We start from the raw sequence: 6,000 nt of genomic DNA, 5'->3' as shown, positions 1-6,000 counted from the left end.
CTGTAGTCTCAAGCATCAGCATTTGTGGGTCAAAAAATGACCAGAAAGAAAGATTTCTCTGTTAACGTGTCATTGTTTTGAGAAATTCTGTGACTTAAGTACTGGAGTAATGTGATCAGTTCGTTTTGTTTTTGTAAGAACTCTAGCTGCTGCATTTTGTACAAGCTGAAGCTGTTTGGTGGTATTTTTAGGAAGGCCTGTGGAAGTCCCAGTTAACCCTGCTGGAGATAAAAGACATTAATTCGTTTTTCTAAATCATGTTTTGGCCTTTAAGTTTGGCTATGTTTTTGACCCCCTTAGAGCAAGCACAATGGCAACAGAGGCAAGGAAAAACTCCCAGTTAATCAGGAAGAAACCTTCACATAAGGGGAGGGGAAACAATCAAGAACATGGCAGATGAAATCACACACGTATGAGGATGACCATACATGTGGTAAATGTACACAATACATACAAACATAACATGGCATATAGTATACATGATACATACAAAATTGGTAGAGGATAAGGTGGGGAGAGAGCATTAAGTATTGTAGAACACCTTAGTGGGTATACAGTTTGCTCGTAAAGGTTACTATTACAAGGGTAAGTAGAGTAATGGAACAGAAAACTATGCCGATGGTGGCTATTATTTACATTGTAGGAAAATGCTAGCACAGAGTATGGGGTATAATAAGTACATGACAGTGTGGTGGTGGTGGGTAGGTGTAGGCCAAGGGGTTTCCACAAGTAGATTAGGTGGAGAGACTACAGCAGCATCCCACAGCGCAGATAGTCTAGACTAGGAGGGGAAGAAAGAGGCAAAGTTAGTGGGTAGAGTTTGGCTGATAATATGCGTATATGTACTTAATGGCGATAGCCGCAACACGCATCACATGCTGTACCCTAACTGTAATGATTTGTACATAGAGTGTATACATGTAATGTACATTGTTTGTATATCACATCATGTTTCTTTTATTGACATGGGCTACCTTTAATTTGTTTGTCAATTATGCCATAACATCACAATTGCCAATGGCTACATTTGTTATGACATGAACTCCAAAACTAAATAGAGTATAACAAAATGAGGTGAGTATAACAAAATGAGGTGAAATGAGGTAGAGCTAGGTCCTCTTTTCCCCAGACATGCCTGATTTAACCAAGCACACTTGGGCCCATCCTCCCAATTCTACGGTTGTAATCATTACCAAGAGTGGCCAGAGATCAGCTAGTGGGTAGGAGGAAACAATGCTGAAATGGAAATTCACTGACTTACATTAAAATGTTTTGACCTCATCAGAATGTTTTATTTTCAAAGATGGCACTTAAGCTGTCAAATAAGGGTGCAATCTTCTAGGTTTAGGTAATATTCACAGAAACACAATGTGTCTGGTTAAGGGTTGGCAACAGTCCTGGGCTCCCCAATTAGTCAATATGAGTTTAGGCACTGATAATACCCTGAGTCAAAACGTAGTTTAAAAAAGAATATTTTCTTTTTTAAGAATAATTATTATTTAAGAAAATGTAATGTTAAATGAAAATAAATGCAGAATTATTTCAGTACTTCTAAATAACTTGCATGGCATGTTCACTGAAAACAGATGGTTTTCTGACTACATGAAGTAATACAATAAAAAGTAAAGGCAGAAGTGCAAAAACTGAAAATGAGACACCAGCTGACGGTAAGGTAGAGGGGGAAGGAGTCTCCATGACTCAAAAAGAGGGAGAGGGAAATTAATCCTGAACCTTGGTGTGTTGGCTGGGAGGGGGAGGGGGAAGAGAGTGTCTGACAGAAAGATTAGAAACTGGAATTTGCTCAAGAGGTGAAATTGATTGGTCAAATGGCATGGGAGCAGGGCACAGCAGTACCACTGGAGCAGCCTATGAGTGGGTCTGGGAGGGCTCAGGTAAGAACAGAAAGATAATATGGGGCTGCTTGGGAGGAGAAACACAGACACAGGTGGCAACACAGCTTCCAGGAGAGCCAAGGATGTGGGGCTTTATAAGGAGGACGGGTGTCCCTCTTCCCTCCTCTGCATTTTCCCATCCTGAACTGTCCTTCCTCCAGGACCCCAGGAGCAGTGGGCTGCCTTTATGGCGCCCGGGGACCAAGGCAAGTGATCTGTCCGTCAGGAGAGTGTTCTGTTCTTCTGCATGTTTTTCTGTTGGGGTTCTTAGTGGAGGAAACCCGTTGTGAACACGGGGAGAACATGCAAACTGCACACAGAAAGGCCCGAAAGATACCCCACCTGAGCACTGAAGGCCTGGGGAGAACCTGCCCCCAGTATTAACAGCGCCCCATGCGGGGAATCGAACCAAGGACCTTCTTGCTGTGAGGTGGCAGTGCAAGCACCTGAGCCACCGTGCCACTACTGTACTGACAGTTCTGACATTTCAAGATTACACACAAACTATGTATACTATACTACCTCGGTTCCCAAACTGGGGTACGCGAAGTGGTTCAGGGAAGAACATTTCCGCGATAACGGAAAACAGACGGAATTCGCGGAATGTACCCTTTGAAACAGAATTGCAACTTTCAGAGCGGCTAGTCAAAGACCACATTACATTCTCCCTGCATCAGACCCACTCCAGTTTGCCATTAGGCCAAACAGGTCCACAGATGATGCCATAGCTTTGGCTTTGAACACTGCTCTCTCCCATCTGGACCAGAACAACACCTACTGTATGTACGCATGCTCTTCATCGACTTCAGCTCCGCCTTCAACACCATAGTGCCATCCAGGCTCATCATAAAACTGATAGACCTGAACATCAAGCCCTCCATGTGCAACTGGATCCTAAACTTCCTCACTGAGAGGCCACAGGCACTTAGGCTGGGTTACATCATCTCTTTCAGCCTAATACTCAACACCGGCTCCCTACAGGGGTGTGTGCTAAGCCTCCTGCTGTACTCACTGTACACACATGACTGTGTGGCCACTGACATATCTAACACTATCATCAAGTTATGACACCACCATAATCAGCTGCATCAAGAATGGCGATGAGTCTGCCTACAGAGCAGACGTGGCAACCTTAACATCATGGTGTCTGGAGAACAGCCTGCTGCTCAACGTCAGCAAAACAAAGGAGGTGATAGTAGACTACAAGAGGCTGCAGGGAGAGAGGCACACACCCATTTACATCAGGGGCACAGCAGTGGAGAGAGTCAGCTGCTTCAGATTCCTTGGCATCAACATCAGTGTGGATCTGAGCTGGTCACACCATATAGGTGTGGTCACAAAGACAGCTACACAGCGGCTCTTCTTCCTGCGTCGGCTGCGGAGGTTCGGTATGGACTGTGGAATACTGACCAACTTCTACCGCAGCACAATAGAGAGCATCCTGACTGGCAGCATAATGACATGGTATGGGAACAGCACTTCCCATTATCGGAAAACTTTACAGAGGGTGGTCTGATCAGTGCAGTGCATTACAGGGACTGAGCTTCCATCCATACAGGACCTTTACAGCCAATACTGCAGGAGAAAGGCCAAGATGATTCTTTCCGACCCCAACCATCCCAGCCACAGTCTCGTACCAACAGATTCAGAGACAGTTTCTAACCTCATGCCATCAGGCTGCTGAACTATACTACACCCCCTCACACTTAATATGGAAACCTCATACAACTTGCCACTTTAATTTATATCTTGTCATCCTGTCTTTCGTACTTTCTTTCTAGCCTTTAAATTCTTGTACCTAATTTATTCTTTTAAGTTGAGCAGACACTTGAGCACAGGGAATTTCATTACTGATAAATGCCCTTTTATGAGTACATAACAATAAACTTGAAGCATGTCAACTATGTAAATACTTGCCATGATGACGGCTGAGCTATTTATTAGTATGAAACATTTCAAAGCCAAATTTACACATTTCTGTAGGTAGATGTTTGTCTCAAGCAAGTTTCTTTAGCTGCCACTCACAAACTGACTCACGTTTAGCCTAGCATGTCCTACACTAGCTTAGGCTAGTAAATTAAACATAGGTCTGATTGTCATGCTTCATACTGAATATATTGTGAGTCTCTAGATACTGTTCTTGTATTATCTTTTTATTGTCTTCTCATTGATAGGACCATGGTTCTTATTATACAAGATATGTATATGTATTAGTGCTATACATAAAGTGAATGCATGAATTCTCCACACCAAGCAAACTAGCAATACACTAATGAATATGGTCTAATTGATCAATATCCATGGCCACAGAAAACAGACTGAACAGAGAGAGAGGCAGACCAGTGAAGAATGTGAAAAAGGTTTGTTTGAGGTATTTCTTTAATCACAGCCGGATGCTGTTACTGGGTCACAAAAGGAGGACATGTCCTTGAAAAAAAAGAGGACGCCTGGTCATTGTAGCTCTACCTCATTTCAGGTTGAAATTGAACTGAACTGAACTATGGCTATGTTTACAATGCCTTCGTAAATGTGAACCAATTCCAAATGTATAGTCCCCAAGTGACACAGATGGGACAAAAGTGAATGGAATTAGATATCATTTGCCATGTGACTACGGTGTAACCACACAAACCAGAGTTTTAAGGTACATGTGATTCCAAACTCATTTATGTTACAGTGGTATGATGTGTTATTCATATACACTGCTGTTCAAAAGTCTGGAATCACAGAGAAATGTCCTTGTTTTTCGAAAGAAAAATCATCTTGTTTTCTATCCAAATAACCTCGAAATCGATCAGAAATATAATGTAGACACCGTTAATGTTGCGAATTACTATTACAGCAGAAAACGGTTGATTTTTAAGGGAATATACATAAAACACACACAAACAAACATGGACATAAAACACAAACAAACAGCCACACACAAACAGACATAAAAGGCCCATTTTCTGCCACTCCTATATTTTAGTGCCACTTTAACTGATACTAAATTATGTTTTAAAGGCTAAATCATCATTACAAACCTTTCTGCAATTATTTCTGTGTTGCTGAAAACTGCTATGCTGTCTAAGGAAGCTATAACACAGGCCATCTTTGGGTTACTTGAGTATCTGGAGCATCGGTACTTCTGGATTTGATTAGCCTCTAAACATGGTCGGAAAGAAAGAGCTTTCTTCCGAAACTCATCAGTCTATGGTTGTTAAAAAAAAATTGAGGTTATTCCATGCAAGAAACTGCCAAGAAACTGAAGATATCTTGCAAAGGTATGTGCCACATCCTTCACAGAACAGTGCAAACTTACTACGATAGTCTGGGCTCTGGAGGCCCCTGCACATCAGAACCTCTACTTTGAGAAATAGATGCCTCACAAGTTCTCAGCTGGCAGCGTAATTAAAAAGTACCCAGAGAACACCAGTCTTATCTTCACCAGTGGAGAGGCTCTGGACTGCTGTCCTTCTGGGTGGAGTTTCAAAGAAAAAGCCATATCCAAGACTGGCCAAAGACAGGAAAACACTCAAATGGGCAACAGGAAACAGATACTCAATGAAAGATGATTGAAATTAGTTAAAGACAGACAAATCAAAGATGAGGTGTTTGGACCACACAGAAGACATGTTGTGAGGTGCAGAACAGATGAATAGATGTTGGAGGACTGCTTTAGAGAGTGAAAGGAATTTTTAAAAAGGAAGGCGGGAACTCCATTTGACCATAACTCCATCGCCATGCCATACCCTGTGGATGGCACTTGACTAGAATCAATTTCATCCATCAAGACAGGGACCCAAGGCATTGCCCAAAATGGAGGATTTTTTAATGGAGGCAAATATTCAAGAATAAAATTATCTTTTCAAGCCAAGATCATTATTTGTATTCATTCTTAACTATATTTTATATTTTATATTGTCTTACTTGATGGATAAAAATATGACTTTTCCAGGAAAACGTGTCCTTTTCTGGGTGATTCCAAACTTTTGAACGTTAGTATAAGACTGTTCATGCAAGATTTAAACTGTCAGATATAAATATATCTGTTTTTCGGTATATGGTCTAAACAAACAAGGCAAAATATTTGAAGAACTGTGTGTCAAAGCCTACTGTGTAAATC

The sequence above is a fragment of the Clupea harengus genome, chromosome 26 (assembly GCF_900700415.2).
Source record: "Clupea harengus chromosome 26, Ch_v2.0.2, whole genome shotgun sequence".
Classification (NCBI taxonomy): domain Eukaryota; kingdom Metazoa; phylum Chordata; class Actinopteri; order Clupeiformes; family Clupeidae; genus Clupea; species Clupea harengus.
The sequence above is the reverse complement of the archived record's forward strand: the minus strand, read 5'-3'. Positions refer to the sequence as shown.